This window comes from Spermophilus citellus (genome assembly GCF_964194105.1).
Source record: "Spermophilus citellus genome assembly, chromosome: 1".
Taxonomy (NCBI): Eukaryota; Metazoa; Chordata; class Mammalia; order Rodentia; family Sciuridae; genus Spermophilus; species Spermophilus citellus.
This window is the reverse complement of record NC_138182.1, coordinates 73,186,772-73,207,112: the sequence shown is the minus strand read 5'-3', so window position 1 is coordinate 73,207,112 and position 20,341 is coordinate 73,186,772. Positions and strand designations below refer to the sequence as shown.

General features: G+C 38.1%; 1 long non-coding RNA gene across 1 annotated transcript in view; it reads left to right on the top strand.

The window, feature by feature from the left end:
* Positions 1–14,654, top strand: part of LOC308650059 — a 114,512-nt gene extending 99,858 nt beyond the window's left edge. Inside the window, exons 3-4 of the long non-coding RNA XR_014022225.1 lie at positions 7,466–7,549; positions 14,514–14,654. This is a non-coding gene — a long non-coding RNA (uncharacterized lncRNA). The remainder of the gene's footprint in view (positions 1–7,465; positions 7,550–14,513) is intronic.
* Positions 14,655–20,341: the final 5,687 nt, after the last annotated feature.

Genomic DNA, 20,341 nt, shown 5'->3' with positions numbered 1-20,341 from the left:
GAGTCAGAGCTATATTTGACACCCAGTCTCTACTTCTGGCTGTTGGCTGGGGACCCTGTCACCATGAGTGAGAAGTTTGGAGCCCACCTGGACATACCTTGTGAGGTCCAAGGGACAGTGGGAAGTGTCATTTGCTCAGCAGGTCCCTGGCACCAGCATGAGGATGACAGAGGGCACCACCCTTCGTTGGCAGCAACAACCAACCCACCTTGACCTTTCTTCAGTGCTGTCAGTAGTGGCATGGCTCAGAGTGCTGTCTGTCCTCAAAGGAAAACTAGACCAGAAAAACTACAAGGAGAAAAAAGGCATCAGAAAACTAGAAAAAGGGAAACATTCCAAAGTATGATCAGGGAGGAAATAGCAAGTGAGATGTTGTATGATTTGAAGATGGAATGCATGACCTGCTAATTGAAAGCTGCCTATGAAGAACATTTGATATCAATACATTTACTTAACCAAATTACTGTTGTTAGTAAGTAACAATGACAAAGAATTATCCAACATCCACACTTTTAATTTCAGTGATTATTATTTATGCATGATTTATTACCCCCAGTGCAAAGCACAGCTGGAAGGATCACAGAGATGACTCATGATTTCCTGAGGCCAAATTTTTGTTTTGTTTTGTTTTGCCAAAATGATGGTTTTATCGAATCCCCAGGATGACAATCTGCTCCTGATAGGTCCCTAGCACCAAATGCATTGGAGGAAATGCAGGAACATTGAATTATAACTTTGTTTCTGATAAAAGGTTCAACCTTCCCTTTGTTCTTAAGCAAGAAGCTCTAACTAGAGATCTTGAGAAGGATACAAATCTAATACTTTCTTTAAGACAGTAGTTTCAGACTACAAAGAAGACGTAGGAACACCATGTTATATTCAAATCGCTTGAAATGATTTAATTACAGTATTCCTTTCTTTTCTAGGAAGACTGCTTTTCCAGGCCCTCTGAAAATACACATAGCACATTCTCAAGCCTGCACACAAAAAAAGAATTTGCATAATTGTTATATTCAGGGAGCAGTGGGGCAGAGAGGGTCACATTCTTGTTCCTATATCTAACTCTGAATCAGGCAACACTGGCCCAATTGCTGGAGACCATCCTTTGCCTATTTCAGATGGAGTTGGACAGAAGTGGACAACATTTGCATTTAAATAAAGATATGCATTATAACATGAGCATTTAAATAAAAATCTCCTGTATGGAAAAATTCTGGAAATGGGAAGCCTAGACTATATCACACAATTAACCAAAACAACAGCAGTTAGCAATGAGGGTAAAACTGTTGGATTATGATAAATTAAAAGCAGTGACTTGTCTCCTAAAGAGTCGCATTCACAGATTTTCTGATTGTCATTGACTCTGAGCAACCACTTTAACTGTGTCTTTTGGGCATCAGGAGGGGAAACTAGTGCTTGGTCTGAAGCAGCTTGATATATCCGTCTCTCCGAGAAGACTTTGGCCAACCCCTCCTGTCTGTGGGTAGGATTTTGAACAGAAATCTCCTCTACTTAATAGCCAGAACGGAAACCATTAGGCCACTGACAGGTCAACTTTCTTAGCTACTGCAAATTTTGGTTTTAATCCATTGCCAAAGTTCTCATTTGTAAACCCTCTCTCTTCTGTCAACTGGTATTGCTGCTTCTTTTCCCAGATCTCTGACATTCAGCATCAGGGCAAATTTTTAACCTAAACACCCTCCATGCAAATGAGAGGGGCAAAGTCTCCCATGGACAGGGCATAGATGAAGGGGTTAAGTGTTTTGGTGCCTATTTACCATAATCTCCATCTAAACACCATATAAACACCAATTTTAAGTAAATGCAGTGTACTTCTATGCAAATGAATATACAAGATAACTCCTCTCCCCTTCCTATTTCCTGATCAGATTTCCGACAGCTTCTTCCCTCACCAAACTCCTTCTTTCCGGAAATACAGGGGCTGGCTATGCTTCAAGTAAAGGTGTAGGCCCTTCTCCCTACCGCCTTCTCTAAACTCTCATTTGGAGGGAAGCTTGAATCCATGTCTGTGTTTAGGCTTCCTACTCCATTTATGACCTGGGAGATTCTCATTTGTTCCAATTCTTAGTTTTCCCAATTGACTTTTAGTGGAACATTTAAAAAGTAAAATCTTTTTTTTAATGCAAAAATTAAACTGCCTTGCCCTTTCTAGTTACCAGTATATCATGTCAAATCTTTAACTCTGTTTGTTTATTTCTGTTCCAACTGGATTGGAACATAAATTCTCCTATCTTTTACTCCAGCTTATCTTGAAGATAGCAATTTTCTGATTAAAATTTTGTAATATATATAACCTGGCAGGTAAGAGGTCTAGTCCCTGTTCTATGGTAGAGTCTATTGTACACCAGGGGACATTTATGAACAAATTTAGGATGCCATCCCTACATGGATAAGTGTGGAATAGGGATAAATTGATTTTTTTTCCTTTCCTTTTTTGGTATGGGACACTTAACCACTGAGTTACATCCCCAGATATTTTTATTTTTTTTAGTTTGGGACAGGGTCTCACTAAGTTTTTTAGGCCCTTGGTAAGTTGCTGAGGATAGCTTTGAACTCATGATCCTCCTGCCTTAGCCCCCTGAGCTGCTGGGATTACAGGTGTACCTGGCTTGATTTATGTTCTTGACAGAATTTTGAGCTCTTAGGATGAGTAAGATTTAAACATCTGTAGAATTACTTATTATTGCTGTCCCATTCACCTGATGTCTTTAGTATATCAAATCTTTGCCTTTTTGCTAATATAACAATTGCTCAAGGTGATATCTTTGGAATGCTACAAGATTCCAAGATGTTTTCTGGATCCCTAATGAGACTTTCTGAATGCATCCAGGAGAGTTTTACTATTAAACCCCTATAATTATGTTCCAGTTATTTGGACAAATAAGGATTGGCAATATCTCTGTCCAATATTCAGTGCCAAAAAGCATGGTTGGAAGGTTTATTCTTTATAATGAAGAGGGTCTTCTTCCTCCCCCTTCCTTTCATCTCTCTCATACACACATACATATAGAGAAACACAAAAATCCAATACAGCATAGGTCAGAACACAATAAAACTCTTGCTTCTTTCTTCTCCATTCTTAATCCTAACAGATTTTTCCCTGTTTATTTTAAGATGAACCTCATTTAACAAAACCTTCTTGTGTGAACACCAAAGACCTAGTTAATACAAGTTGTGTGTGTGAGAAAATGGAATTTTTATAACTTATAAAATAGGAATTCCTCATTTTTCCCTTTTGTGCCTTAGCACCTCAGATACTCCCGTTGAACATCAGTGTATCTGAGGGATGTGCCACACCCTCATCAATTGATTATTATGGGCTTGATTTTCTAGTAGGGAGTGGTTCCTACCTTATGGGTTTCTTTCAGAAAAATGTAATTTTTCTTTGCTAAGGAAATAAGTTTTGGAAACAAAAGAAAAAAAAACAAAAAAAAACAAAAGTTATTTCATCATTTTAAAATCTAAGCTTTAAGTAGAATATAAACACATTCTGTAAATACGCAAACAGAATGTAATAGTAAAAGAGAATGGGAACTAGTACTGGGGCTGGTACAGTCCACCATCAATTTGCACAGAGTCATTCGATGGTCCTTTCCCATTGCCCTCCTAGCTGGGTGGCAGTCTGAATCATTAACAGTATTTGTGAGAACAAAACAGTAAAATTCAGGAGACAAAGGTTGGTGATTGCTTTACATTTTAAAGGAACTCGATTTCAGTAGGACTTCAGAGCTATGTCCTGGAAGAAGAGGTGACTAGAAAGTGTCATCAGACTCCCAACAGGTTTTGTGGATAGTTTAATTGCCATTGTTTTGCATATGATCCAATGGAACAGGATGGGTGAAGAATTGAGTATGCTCACCATTAGCCAGAGAATTTATAGGCAGCCTCCCTACTCTGTGATCTTCGGTCCCCCACACCATCCACATTTCTGCTTTGTGAAGCCCCACACCACACATAGAAGCACACATTCTTATTCCTTTTAAGTTATGAGAAGCTGACTCGTCCAAGTTCAGTTTCCAATAGTTTCTGTGTTACCTTGCCCTCCTCCTTTTCCTCCTTCTTCCTCTGTCTTCATTAAGCTCAGGCCCTTGCATTTTTTGTACATTCCTATGTCCCTTCTTGTTCAAGGGGCACCTAACACATTGCTATAATCTTTACACACATCTCACCACACTTAAGACACTTTGAAAACAGTAGGTACTTAATAAGGTCTAAAAAAATATCTTTGTGAATATTTGTGTTGTTCCCTACTTAGTTGTCTCATGTGGCCTTTCGTTGGTAAGCATATGCAGAAAAAGAGAATCAAGGATTTCATTCTCTTTCTATAAAAAGACTAATACCATGAGGGGGACTCCACTGTCATGACCCAATCTGACTCTTAATCACCTCCCAAAATCCTGTCTCTACGTACCGTCACATTGGGGATTAGGGTTGCAACACATGAATTTTGAGGAGAAACACAGCATTTGGTCTGTAGTAAACTGGTGCTGTCTGTAAGCACAGTGCTCTGTGATTCAGGTAGGGTCTTCTACCCCAAACTATCGTTTCATTTTGGACAACTTGAGTTCTCCAGTACACCTGTGGGCAAGAGAAAGTCCTGCCTCCCACCTTTCCAGCTTCCTGAGCCAGGTGACCTTTGCCCAAGGTGTTCTCCTGCTTGGTGCTTCCAGAAAGGAAGCAAGACATGGGTCAGACCAAGCAGCATTTGGGATGGTTTTTTTTTTTAAGAAAGAAACAGTTTTGTATTTGTAGAAAAGTGGACAAAGAAGCTTTAGTCAGAGAAAAAAATCATGTGAAAACGTTTTGATGTTGAGAGAGAAGATAAACAATAGGGAGGAGTAAAAGGTGATACTGGCTGGTTGCTGAAGACATTCCTGGTCATCAAAAGGGCAGGACTCTTCTCTGAAGGCAGCAGGGACTCATGGAAGACTCAACCTTTTACTGATATTGAAAACCATTCTTATAAGGTAATGTGTACAGTGAGTCCAGTTTATTGCCCATTTTTGTAACTCTGAAATTAAGAAGTTTAATCAAAGTCTTGACTACAGATTTTCCCCAGAGAGACTTGAAGATACCCAATACACAAAACAAATCCCTTTTGAATATCGATATAGGATTATATTTTTTAGCATCTAATTATAATGTCTAACTTTCTATGTGAGGTCTTCCTAGAGGGTACAGTTATCTGTGAATTTCAACTTCTATTTAGCACTCCCATCCTATCCCACCCTGAAAACCTGACAGGTCTCACTATAGTATCTAGAATGGAGAAAATGACCATGACATTGTGTAATGGGACTTACTGATCTTCAGAGGTTAATGGAGAAGAAGATTATGAACTTTCTGAACAATAAGAGATGATGTCGATTGTTCTTTGTGAATTGTAAATCATCGAAATGCTGATTATGGGGTGTATGTGTGTGTGTGCACACACATGCATACACATGTAAGTATTGTATCCTAGATAATTACTTGAGACTTCTCAGGGAAGAGTAATTTTTTAAAGCATACTACTCATATAATGCATGTTCAGCCTTGGATACTAAATCCATGCCAAGATCTCAGCCTACTGGAGAAATGGAGAAACAAATACATAGTGATGGGCTTCCATCACAAAGTCTATACAATGTGCTTCACACATATATTCCTTTCCCTAAGGACATTCTGTGTGGCATAACATGGAGTGGCTCTGCAGAAAGAAATTTCATTTGGTGAGGACAGTGTCAAATAAATCTTACTAAAATGAGAAGATTTTTCACCTTGGGCTAAAGCAAAGTGCCAAGAAATCTGATCACCCCTGCTACATCTCTACAGTTCATTTCTTTTCTGAAGTGGTCTTCATTTCTGTGTGTGGGGTGAGTTGTCTCATGAACTACAGGGGCTGTATTAGTCAGGGTTCTCTAGAGGAACAGAATCAACGGGAAGTATGATTATAAAAGGGGATTTATTAGATTATATTATACAGCTGATGTCTCAGAACAAGAGGGATCAATGATGCTACCCCAGTCTGAGACTGAAGGCTTCTGGAAACACCCTAGAGAATCACTGTCAGAGTCTGCTTTGGAAGAGTGGTTGTGGCAGTAATCAAGAACCCATTCAAAAAGAATTCAGCTTGCATCTGCTGCTGCTTCCTTGTTTTCCCAACTTTTATTCCATCCAATCCTCCAACCTTTTGGATGGTTCTGACTACACCTAAAGAGTGTCTCCACCTCAGTTTGCTATCCCACATGCCATTCATTCCTAGACACACCCTCATTGACACATCCAGAAGCCTCTTAATCATTGGCATGTCTTAATCCGATCAAGTTGAGGATTCAAATTAACCATTACAGGGATGTTTGTAGCTACTAGTGATGAAATGTGTCCCTTGCTGCTGAAATGTAGTGTAATCTTGATTTGCTAGGAAATCCTCCTTTGCTTTCTCCCAGTTTTTGCCAGACTTTGGCTCCAATTTTGCATACCGATGTCACAAAGACCATGAAAGCCAGGTGGGATTACCTATTACCGCTATTACTATTATTAGCAAGGAATTAGAGCCCAATGTGGAAGAACACCTGATTATTCACACTTAGGCATTGTGGAGGAGTTAGGGAAGGAGACTATGTCTCTGTGTCTATATGTGCCTCTGTGTGTCCATGTGTGTGTGTACTTGTGTATGTTCATGTTTGTGTTGTTGTATATGCACTAGCTTGAGGCTACTACAGGAAGCAGGCCTAGAAGAAAGGCATCCTTCTTTACACCTGAACTCTATGGGGAGCATCCTTCCTTTGCTTCAAGGGTAAGCAGCTCCTAGCTCTCCTTGTTTTGAGCTTAGGGATGATCATTTTCTATGCAGCTAGGTGTAGCAGGGAACACTTATTGGACTTTGGAGAACTCATGTCTGATGCATTTGGACCTGTTTGTTTCTATAATGAAAAGAAAAAATGCTTCTTCTTATGGATAATAACTTTTTACTTCTTGGGCAGCTTTGGTTTTGTTTACTTTAGCATAAAATATTCCACCCTTTGAAAATATTACTCTCTCTTTTATCTGTTCTATAATATTAAAAACACACCAGTGAGTTTATATTTTAAAAGGAGAAATGTCAAAAACATTTTTATAGCATCTTTCTTTTAATCTTTGTTTACAGGACATGGAGGGGAAAATAGCTTCTAGGTTATATTCTATTTTGTCCATTTGGGGAAGAAGTTGATTTTTCTATTAAGGTTTCTAAGACTTTTGTGTTGGACAGATGTTAAGGATAAAAAAAAAAGTATGTCATATCTCTGGCCTTAGTACCTTACAGTGTATGTTAATATAGTATTAGGATAATTAGAATTTTAAAAAGTTTTCTAATTATATTTAAGTTTTTAAAAGCCATTCAGCTTTTGAATGTGTCATGTTTTAATATGTTCAATTTTTGTTTTTAGCTATTTGGAACATAACTTACCATGTTATATTTTAGGTTCCTGGGGCAATTATGAATCTTTACCCTGTATTGGATCAGAGGCACACAGAACATACTCCAGAGGTACTGAAAAGTGGTTGAGTAAGTTAAATTTCCTTGTGGTAGAAATACTTGTGAATGTCCCACTGCTTGGTAACATGGACAACAAATGTCCTTAGCTATGGGTAATTTCAGGCTGTTGCTAATAGAAGCAATGACTACATAAAAGGTTTTCAGTTGTTGACAAAATAAACAGATGGAAATACCGGAAGGAAAAATATTCTACCTTTAAGAAAGTCAAGAGCTTTCTTCTTTTCATTTGGAAGCAATGAGTTGAGCACTTTGAGGAGTACAATTTGTACACAAATTAGTTATGCTTTATAGCTATGTGTGTGTGTTTTGGGCAGGGGAAAGCATTTATGGCCTTGCTTTATTCTCTCACAAAAGCTTATTAGTAAGATATAAACCTGTGATATCATGCAATAGACACCACAGTGACTGAACTGAAATGAAAGGATACCATTAATTTGCTAAAATTCTCATATTGAGGGTCATTCAATCCATTACAATTACAAAGCTATGTCTGCAAGAGTCAAGTTAATATTATGGAAAGATCTAATTATCTGCAGTTAAATTTATTTCATTAATGTTTTATGGCAGCCTTGAATTTATACATTTCTAAATGATGAAAAAAATTGTATAATCAGAGACTGTCTGGCCGTTGTGTTGACTTTTCCTGTAAGCTGAGAAACTCTTTAATGTCATTTCTTTATTTCTGCATCCTCATTTCCTTGGAAATTGTCAGGACCACAGAAGAGACAATAAATATTATCTTAAAAGGTGCATTGTAATTTACAGTTTTTTGTTTGTGTCATTTTATGATATATGAAAAAAGTCCTCCAAGTGCACCATGATGCTCAAGGACAGTCTTCCAGTGTGATGTGCCCCTTCAAACCTCTCTCTCCTATAGGGCTTCCTAGGGAAGTTCCTCCCCCCTTATGATGTTGGTTATTCTGAGGGTGATGGATACATGGCTCCTGGGATAACTCATCAGATACGTCTTTCCACTCCTAAATTTAGTTTGTGTTCAAAACTGGTAGGTTGCAGTAGCTCTTGGACCAAACAATTTCAAATACCAAACATTGTGCTTGTTAATTAGTTATCTCCCAAGCCTAATCATATATTGTACAGAGTACTTTGTGTCTCTGTAAACCAGTCCCCCAACAAATTAGGAATCATAGGTGGGTCCAGAGATAGATAAAATTACTGTACCACGTACTGCTCTATCCCTGTATTACCTCAGTCTTCAGTATCGGACCTTCTACTGCTGCCCCCAGCATTGCTGGGACAGTGGTCACCTAGATTCTATTTTCTGTGTGTGTGTGTGTGTGTGTGTGTGTGTGTGTGTGTGTGTGTGTTTATGCCATTGATGGTTTTGACATTGTTGGGTACAACTTCTTGGGTAAGGCAGTATTCCCTTCAACTTTTCTCTCATCATAGGCTGGTGGTACTGATTGGAAGTTCTAAATCCCATTCAGTTGATTAAGATATTTTTCAGATTGCAGATCCTACCCAAATTCACACTGATCACTTATATGAGATAGGTACATATTAATTTGTTAACTGAAAAATAAGTGAGAAGAATTTATTTTAGGATTCAAAATAATTGTCTTTGTATCAGGCAGATATCTGCATTGTCATTCTCTTAAAAAATGTCAAAAACTGTAGTATGTTTTAAAATTGGGTTTAAAAGGTTGGCCTTCTATCTCTCCCAGTGGGTTGAGCTAAGGTATTAGATAAATATTTATTTCTCCATCAATGTGATTGAAAGATAAACGTATGTACTTATATATCAATCTCATTATTGATTGTATTTGTGATGTATAAAGTTGACATAAACAATAAAGATTGAAAAAGAAAAAGAAAAATATATTGGCCTTCTATGTCCATGGCTTGCAGTACTGAGTAACCCTACAAGTGAGAAAATACACCACAGTAGAACACAAAAGCAAATGTTGCCCCTTCATTGTTGCATGTTAGGTGGCAAGCTCATGTATTTGATCTCTCCTGGTCACAGGGGATGTCTTAACTGGGATGCTTGATGAAGCAGTTACCACTTAGCCAGAGGCAAGAGCTTCATAGACTAAGAATCAGAATGGCAAACCCAGATTCCGGAACAGACCGTTCAGTTCCTTCTATCTTAGACACAGACATGCGAGGGGGAACATTTAGCACCAATGGGCTGAAAGTCCCTTTAACCCTGTTTGTATTTAATGTGTAGGAGTCCTGCATAATCCAGACACTTTGTTTGTTCCTTTGAAAGGTGAAATTGCTTATCTACTTCAAAGGCTAATTTAAAAAAAAAAAAACTGCTTGAATTAATAGCCACCCTTCATTACCCCACACTTTATTGAGGTAGGCATAGTAATTTTATTTGCTTTTACTTTAGGGACTGTCACATCCTTATGTTCAGTTCCTTCTTTGTTCTTTCAGTGTGATGCCTATAACTTCAGAAAAATCTTTATGAACATATATAGTTCCCCCATACATTTTTCTTCTTATTCCATTGCCTTAACACTTGATATGGATCTGTAATTCTAATTGAAATGCATACATATATGCAATTCTCTCTCTCTTATGTATACATATTTGCATTGCCTGTGCAGATGCACACACCACATATGTCAAAAATATTGGAAGAAAATAGATAAACACATTATAACGTTAAAAATAATATGTTGAGTGGTAGGGTTAAGGTAATTTTATTTTCATGTTTTAAAAATTCTTGTAACAAACATAAATCAACTTATTATCAAAAAATATTATTAAAATTGTCCTGGGAAGTTGAAATTAACAAATTATAAATAAGATATAGCTATATCAATGTGTGTTTGAGTATGTGTGTGTATACACGCATACCTTGTTTTTTGACCATCTACTGCAAAAAGAATCTACTGACTAGGGACTGGCTGAAAAGAAAAAAGTTTTAATTTAAGTGACAGGCACTCTAATTTGGTACCATATTTCACTGCCATTGTGTGGCCATCAGTTTTATGGTAGGAAAGCATTTGGGCTATGACATTTTATGATTGTATATCCTAGTTGCAGAGTTCAAATGTACATTTTAAGATTTGTAAAATGTGAACTAATTTTTGTCACACAACCTCAGAAAACAAAGGAGAAAGATGCACTGCCTAATACAATTTTTGAGGTCAAGGTGACCTCAGTATGGAGCCCTGACAGACACTGTAAGATGAAGAAACCGTAGAGCAGCATTTTACATGAACACAGGTGAATATAGAAATCCTTAACAAAATATTAGCAAATTGAAGATTGCAATATAGAAATGAATAATACATAGTGACAAAGTGACATCTCAGCCCTGCAAGTTGTAACATTTGAAAATTAATCAGTGTAATTTTCCACATCAACAGAACAAAAGAAAACATATGATCAGCTCAATAGATGTTAAGAAGGCATGATAATACTTTATATGCTTAAAAAACAAACTTTAATCAAAATAGGAACTTCCTCAATCTAATAAAGGGTATCTATAAAAACCCCATAGCAAACATTTTACTCCATGATGAAATACTGAGTATTTTTTCCCTAGGACTTGGAACAAGACAAGGATCATCAATTTTTATCATTCTTACATTATACTGAAAGTTTCAGCCAGGACAAACAAGCAATCAAATAAATAAAAAGCATAATATTTGGAAAAGTAGAACTGTCATCTTTTGCAGATGACATGATTTGAGGTTAGAAAACACTTAGGACTTTACCAAAAAAACAAACCTACTAAAACTAATGATTTAAGAAAACCATTGTATGTAAAGTCAACATACAAAAATCAATTGTATTTCAATAAACCAGCAGTGAGCAATTAAGGAATAAGAATGAAAATATGCTTTTTACAATATCATCATCATTAAATTCTTAGGAATAAAAGTAACAAAAATGGTTAAGACCTGTACATTGATTTTGAGAGAAGTTCAAAATCATTTAAATGAATAGAAAGATGCAACATGTTTAGGGGTTGGAAGACCTAATATTACAATGTCTCTATTCTTCAAATTATCTGTAAATTAATTAATTTTCTATAAAATTTCAATGATTTAATGGGAATAAATTTATATAATATTTAAAATTTCTATTGTAGTTTTTTTATTTTTAGTTTTTTTGATGCTGGCGATTGAACCCAGGAACTTGCACATGCTAAGCACATGGTGTTCCACTGAGCTATCCCAGCCCTATAAATATTTCTATGAATATCTTATAATTCTATTTAAATTCCTATAAGTTTAATTTTTTGGTAAGCTAAAATTTATGTAGCTACATAAAGAATTTAAACTAGTCAAAAGCAATATTGGAAAGGAAGAGTCAAGTTGGAAGAAGTATACTGTCAGTTTTTAAGACATATAATAAACAGTCACAAATTTAAAATATAGATCGAAAAATACACCTATGGGACAGAATATAAAGGTCAGAATTAGGATATAATAGATACAGTCAATTAGTTTTTGACAAGGATGACAAAATAATCTTTTTTCTCAAAAATAGAAAATGGAAAGTCTTCTCAGCAAATTGTGCTGGAACAAGTATATAGTTGTATGGAGAAATATTTAAATTCTACTTAATAAAAATTAATTCTAGATAGTTTGTAGAATTAATCATGAGAGCTAGAATTGTCAGTCTACTATAAGACAATATAGGAGAATACCTTCCAATTTGGGGATAGACAAAAATTTCTCCTAGAGAACACAAAATACATTTAATAATAATAATTTGGTTTCCATCAAAATTATAAATGTCTTCATCAATACATTAAAAAGTGGTCAGTAATCCCTAGACAGAAGGAAAATGCAAGTTAAATGGCAATGTCATACCACTTGACACACAGCTAGAAGAGCTAAAATCAAGAGCCTGTTAACACCAAAGTTGACAAAAATATAAATCAACTAGAACTTTCATACACTGCTTGAGGGATTATGAAATGGCACAGGGACTTTGGAAAACCAGTGCTTTTTTACTAAGCTAAGCATCCATCTCCCACATGATCCAGCAATCTCACTTTTGGGTATTTACTCCAAAGAAATAAAAACATACGCCCACAAAGAAACTTTACAAAAATGTTTACAGTGGCCTTATTCATGAAACCCTCAGACTGGACATAGCCTCAAAGTCCATGCACAGCATAATGAATAATCAAATTGTGGTGTACCCACATAGTAAAATGATACTTGGCAGAAAAAGGAAAATGACTGATAACATTCAGTGATGTAGATGAATTTCAAATGTGTTATATTGAGTAAAAGGTATAGAATACAAACAAGAACATATTCTATGATCCCATTTCCATGTCCTTCCAGAACAGACAAAGCAACCATGGTGGGGACAGAAAATGTCTGCTCCGGGGGGAGGTTGACTCAGAGGAGGATGAGGGAACTTTCCAGGTGAAGGGAATGCTCTTTCTGCGTCTGGTTTTGGGTTAGGGTTACAGGGTGCATTCAGTAGTCCCCTCTCATCTGTTCTTTTGCTTTCCACAGTTTCAGTTACCCAATGTCAACTGAAGTCCAAAAATATGAATGGAAAATTTCATAAATAAGCAATTCATAAGTTTTAAATAACTTTTATTGTAGTATATTGTTATAATCATTCTGGTTTATTCGTAATATTGTTGTACTCATTGACCTCCAGAATTCTTTTCTGTATAAAGTCTTTTTAAATATCTTGACCATTTTTCTTGGCTTATTTGTATATTTTTCGTCATTGACTTGCAGTCATTTTTTCTATCCTCTGGACACTAGGCTTTTTTTAGGCACTGTATAGGTATTGCAAACATTTCCTTTTGGCCTATAACTTTCTTAACAGTGTTTTGTTTATGAGAAGAGATTTATAATTTTGATGAGAAACATTTCTTATATATATGTGTAATATAATATGTTATATATCAGGTATATTAGTGTGATATATATATATATATTTATATATATATCTAAATATGGTTTTAGGCATCCACTGGGAGGCTTGTTTATCTCCTCCTTGGAAAAGGATATACAGCTCTTGACGTTCATTGAAGTGTACACTGAAGATATGCACATTTTATTTTATGTAAATTTTGCTTTACATTATAAAATGCCCTTTCTCTTTCCTTCTTTCTTTCTTTCCACTCATCTAATCTTCTGTTAATCTATATTTTTGTATGTAGACCAGTTCTGACAAATAATTGAAGGAAACACAGTATATTTTAAGAGATGTTTGACTGCTGTTGTCTTATATTCCATAGTATCATGTGGTAGATAGTAGTAAGCACTTTGGTAGGAGAAGGATTTCAGTGTAAATACTGCTCTGATTACTTATTAACTCTTTCTTTCAGCAAGTTACATAAACTTTTTCAACCACAGCTTTCTCACCTGTCAATGGGAGTATGAATGCCTATATTCTAGAGTTGTTTTGAGGAGGAAGCAAGAAAATGCCTATGGTGACCCATAATGGAGGGGGTGGGGCATGGGAAGAACGGAGAAACTTTGGATTCGGCAAATGGGAGGGAGGTGAAGGGGGCAGGGGGGTGGTTAGGAAAGATGGTGGAATGAGAAGGACATCATTTCCCTAGGTACATATATAATTGCACAAATGGTGTGACTCTACATAATGTATAACCAGAGAAACGGTTGTGCTCTATTGGTGTTAAATGAAACAAAATGCATCCTGCTGTCATGTATAACTAATTAGAACAAATAAAATTTAAAAAATAATAATAAAAAAGAAAATGCCTATGGGAACAGTGCTGGGTCTATAGGTAGCAAGTGTTCAACAAACGGCGGTTGTGGTTGAAGAGGTAGTGAGAACGGCAGTTTTAGGAGTTGGGTTTGGATGTGTGCTATGGTTTGGATCTGGAGTGTCCTGCAAAGGCCCATGTGTTAAAGGCTTGGTCCTCAGCCTGGTGCTTCTGGGAGGTGGTGGAATCTTAAGATGGGGGCCTTGTGGGAGGTTTGAAGTCTCGCGTGTGTCCTGGAAGGGATTGTGAGACAGTGGTTCCTTTCTCTTTTTCTTTTGTTTCCAGCCTGGAGGTGAACAGTTTGCTACCTCCTGTGTTCCCTTCATGATGTGCTGCCTCACCACAAGAGACCTGGAAGCAATGAATCTGTCTAATTATGGACTGGAATCTCCAAAACTCTGAGCCAAAATAAACATTCTCTCTTTATAAGTGAATTTATCTCAGGTATTTTTTATAGCAATGGAAATCTGTAAATGGTAATGTGTGTTGCCTCTGCCTAGAACATTCTGCCCTGTACCCCTTTTCAGTTTCCTAGTGATATTTTACTCATTGAATCACAACTCAGATAGTCTTCACTCTTCTCTGTCTTCTTTCTACTCCCAGGTAAAGGCAGGTTTAGGTTCTTCCTCACACTTTTTAGAATATAAATTACTCTGTCCATTATGATAATATCTAATGAATATTTTCTCATTAGATATGAGCATCTCTGCTCAGAGATTGGAACATCTTGCTGCTCTGGTGCTTTTCTCATTTTGTGGAAAAAGATACATATTTGAAGTTTAAGTGAATGCAGAAATCTGAAATGTGTTTCTTGCGGTCAGTCAAGCCACTCCTGGCTAACTGGGGTTGTCTAATGTCATCAAAATTATCCAATGTTCTAAGTTCTGGTCCCTCTTCAATTATAATTCATAAATATAAGAATGAGAGCCTTCCGTACCTAACAGAAGCAATTGTCTTCTCTCAGCATTTGTATTATTATAACATGTATTTGTCTATTTCTCACAGAAAAAGTGAGGTACGATAAATCAATCCTTAATATAGCAAATTGTAAACTACTCTGATTTCCTCTGTGGGTTCTTATCAAAGCCACAAGAACCTTTGACATATTCAAAGTAGGCAGCCACAATCCCCAGACTTATAGCCACTATCCTGTGACCAAATGGACTGAATGTGCTCTGTGGGAATGAGAGGAGGAAACCACCACAAGAAGGAAAGAAATTGTAAGATGAAGAAACTGTAGGTCAGTATTTTCCATGAACACATGTGGATATAAAAATCCTTAACAAAATATTAGCAAATCAAAGGTTATAATATAAAAATGAATAATGCGTAGTGACAAAGTTATAGCTTGTCACAAATTTAATAAAGATCTTACTTGAAATGAAAATGTCAATCATGAAAAGAAATATATGAAATCAAAATGTATCTTAAGTTTGTAGTCTCCAGACCCACTACCATCATCACCTTAGGGTGATGGCCCAACAAGCTCTCACCGAACACAGAAGTGCTAGTTGCAAGTTGGAAAAACACCTTACATTGTTGTGTCATTCTGAGATGACTGAAGAGACAGGGGCCAATATACTTCAGATGAGAAAGTCTGTGGAAGGACAGACTGAGGATGATGTGATTGACATGCAGCACTTCATTAAGGTACTGAAAATCTAGAAGGTTCCTCCTGTGGCTAATTGAGCACTGACGCAAAGATCATGTGATAAAATTCTTCTGACCCTTTGTGAAAGTGGAGTGTCCCTTCTGAGAATGGCGTAGATGATCTCCATGGCTCCAGGTTGCATTGCTCTGGGAATTCCTTACTCACGGAAATCAGATGGCTTGGCATGATCTTATTTTATTGATTGCTGCAGGGGTTGGGTTATGGGAAGACTGGCACAGGAAGGTCACAGTGAGAGGCAGCTAAGAGCCTTTAGAAATAGTGAAAATTAGAAAAGGATGCAATTTAGCTATGACTTAATAGATGCAGAGGGCCTGGAGGATCAAACTAGAGGGAACTTCTGATTCTGTGCCAGACTTGCTCTGCTATATGGATTTCCTCCTTGCAGGGTATTTATCTCACATCTTCACTTAGTTTCCAGACGAATAAAGATATCATTCCTCTGAACATTGAGAAAGCACACAGCTAAAGTTGGAGAATGGTGATTTCTTTTAATAAAAGAGTCAGTCAGAGCAAACGGCTTTTAATATGAGGTTTCTATTTCCCAATTAATTTCATTAGCCTCCTTGGTTCAGGCTTACCAAAAAGGCACCACCTTCAAAGCAAGGAAGCCTCTCCTCCTGAGTAGGAAGGCTTGCTGGCTCACATCCAACGTGGGGAATTACATGTTGTTCCCTACCTTGATTCTCCCTGCTGTTCCAATTAGTCACTAAGAGAGTTTTTATTCCCAGCCCCAAGCAGGGACAGGGCTTCCTCTGCTGCTGGGAGGCAGCAAGCTGTTACCCCAGGACAATCACCCAGCAAGCCCCCACTGAGCACCTAAGTGCTGATCTGAAGCTGGTGAAACATCTCCCATCCTTATGTCATTTCCAAGATGATTAATAGGCAGTGACACCCTCCCACTCTATTCTTATTAATCACTTCCACAGGGATGGAAGGTCAACCCCATAAGGCTGTTGGACATTCAGGCATCTGTCCTTTAGGGGAAATTATGCTTTTTTGTGTGTTCTCTGAGAAGGGGCTAATGTCTGACCACACTGTGAAGGTGAACTCCTGGGATATTCAGCATCCACTGTTGTCTGAAGGGCTTCTTTGTGTTTGCCAAGCGCAGAAGTCTGCTCTGTTCATGCAATCTCCCCTCACCGCTCACCTTGTGTTCTGTCTCAGCATTCTTCCTATTGGTTACTCAGCCAGACACAAAATAAATTGGAATGAAAGTCTTTAGAAGTGCAGAAACCTCCAGAAGACCTGGATAAGAGGTCTTGGCTAAGAGAGGAGAATTGTATTCCAGCTTTCTTTCATATCAAGTATTTGAATACTGTGGAAGAGTGTCTGGGCTCTCGGACCTGGGAGATCCATTGCTTGGCAGCTGGGTGGTGTGCAGAATGTAGTCTCGGGCTGTGGGGCTGAGACAGGCCCAAGACCAGTGTGGATGCTCAGAACTAAAGATAATCCTGAGATATCAATTTCTCCAGGGAAGACCATCTCCAGTTTTCCAATCAGGCAGGTTTTCTGGGAGTTAAGGGCTTCAGAGGAGTTCTGTCAATGTGAAAAAGGAATAATCAGAAGGGAATGGGAGCAGATGGAGGTCTGGATCAGGCTGAAGTTAAAACTTGGATTCTGGACCTGATTGATCAGGTAAAAGAGCAAGTAAGTTGAATTTTCTGCAGGGAGCAGAGGATGCAAGGAGACCAAAGTGCTTCAAATGGGCTAATGAATGAGCTGAAAGGAGAAAATAAAAATCCAGATTTAGATATACACTGTAGTGAGAAAAAATATGACATCTGTCTATCTATCTATCTATCTATCTATCTATCTATCTACCTACCTACCTACTTACCTACCTATCTCTGGGAATGTAATGACATGTCAGGATGACAAAGGTATTTGAATTGATGGTAATTTTAAAAAGTACAATTGTTAATTCAAAGATGGTATCATTCTCCAAAGACACATGCTTTTCTTTTTGGCAGATTTTGTATGACCAGATGTTATGGTCTAGATGTGGTGTCCCCCAAAAGCTCATGTGTGAGACAATGCAAGAAAGTTTAGAGAAGACATTATTGGGTTATAAGAGCCTTAACCCCATCAGTGAATTACTCACCTGATGGGATTAATTGAGTGGTAACTGAAGGCAGGTGGGGTGTGGCTGGAGGAGGTGTGGCATTGGGGGTGTGCCTTTGGGTATATTTGTATCTGGCAAGTGAAGATTTTTCTTCCTGCTTTCTCATCATCTTGTGATCTGCTTCTTCTGCCATATTCTTCTGCCATGATGTTCTGTCTCATCTTGAGCCCTGAGGAATGGAGCCAGCTGTCTATGGACTGAGACCTCTGAAACCGTGAGCCCTTAAATAAACTTTTCTTCCCCTAAAATTGTTCTGGTCAGATCTTTTAGTCACAGCTGCAAAAAAAGTTGACTAAAACACCAAATAGTACGGCAGCCATTCTGTTTTGAGTCAGTTTGTGATTAAATGATTTTATCCATATGAGTTTCCAACCTGTCTCAGGTTTCAATAAACCTTCTTGTGGGGGTTTCCTCCTCTCATTCCCACAGAGCACATTCAGTCCATTTGATCACAGGATAGTGGCTATGAGTCAGGGGATTGTGGCTGTCTACTTTGGATATGGCAAAGGTTCTTGTGGCTCTGATAAGAACCCACAGAGGAAATCAAAGTAGTTTACAATTTGCTATATTTGGTTCAAAGAGGTTTTGGCAGACCTTTTGAGATCTGTTTACTTGGGTTCACCTTCCTTTGCCTTTCTTTAAAAATGTGAAAATAACTTGGAAATTCCACGGCTGATTCTACTGCCCCCGGGGTACTCAGTGTTTCCATCTGAACCTGTCAGGTAAGTGCACTTGCTTGCTCCTTCTGAAGGTTCACATTCATAGGTGCTCACCCCGTGGATCAGTCCCTGAGAAGGCAGGAGAAAACTGGAAAACTAAAAACTGGAATTGGCTTGATGTTTTGTGACTACAGCAATCCACAGGCACAATCAAATCAATTCATGCTAGGTGTAGGGCATTGTGCAAGATGTTGAATCCCATACTTATACTGACATTTCAATCAATGATGGTCCACATGTTAATGGTCCCCCAGATTATAACGGAGTTCAAAAATTCCTGCCACCTAGTGACGTCTCAGTTGTCATAATGTGGTAGCACAACACATTACTCACTTTGCTTGTATAAACAAAATTACGGTGCTGCCAGGAATATAAACACATAGCACATACAATTATGCACAGTACATTAGACTTGATAATAAAGACTGTGTTACTGGTTTATGCTGTTATTGTACTCTACTTTTTATTGTTATTTTAGAGTGTACTCCTCTTACTTATAAAAATGTTTAATATATACAGAACGCTGGGTTATGCTGGCAGCAGCCTCCTGTGTCTTTTCAATTGTGTCAAGAGGCCACGTTTTGTGATTGACATAGACCATGTAAGCTTGTGTAAGTACACGCTAGGATGCTCACACAGCAATGAAAATGTTCTCAAAACTTTTCCCCTTTGCTGAGAGATGCACAATGTTATAAATAAGGGTTCCTACCCTTGAAACACTTATAATCTAGTTGGAAAGGCTTATTGACACTGAGAAGGGCAATCACAACAGGTGGCTGGGCCAAGTGCTGCCTGAGTGCTATAGACCCTAAGAAGCTACTTAGTGTTACAAAGGAGAGAGCAGGTGCTATGGCTGAGATGTTTTGAGAAAGATGCCAGAGATAGAAGGGCTTCTATTCTATTTGAACAATCTATTTGTTCTATTTGAATAAGCAGAGAAAGAAAAGGAAGGTGCTCTGGGCACTGCTGGGCATAAAGATCGCTGCAAATGGACCAGGGACTCAGGACAAAGGTAATGAAAAGTATCACGAGGAGGGAGGGAATGGTTCTTGGAGGTCCTGGAAATTCATGGCTCCTCCTTCAAAGTCCAGTCCACAGTGAGGGAATAGGCAGGGCTATGGTTGAAGGCTGGGGCATTTATTTGCCCTGGGTCTGTCAGCCATGGGGGAACCTATCAAAGATTTTCAGCAGGTGAATGCTTTCAGCACAATCTGGTGTGGGACAATGTGGAGTTAGAATGCCAGGTGCCATGTTGTCCAGGAGACCTATCAGAAGGCCTGAAGGTCATAATTCCAATATGAGCCACAGTGTCACAGACTGGTGGTCACCGTGAACCTGCCAGTCATAGAGAACTGGCGTGGTTTCCCTCTGGCTACTCCTAGGAGATATTTGTTTTGGGGGGTCTAGGCTGAGCTTTTTTCTCTCACTTCTAATCACCCTCTTCCCCTCGTGTACTCCCCATCATCCCTGCCCTGGAATCTAAGTTTCCTTTCTCTATGTCTGGGAGGTTCGAAGGGTCATGCCAGGGCAGACAGTTTCTGGGAATTTATTTTTTTCCCCTCGTTTGGACCCACTGTAGATCAGAGACTTTAAAAAGAGA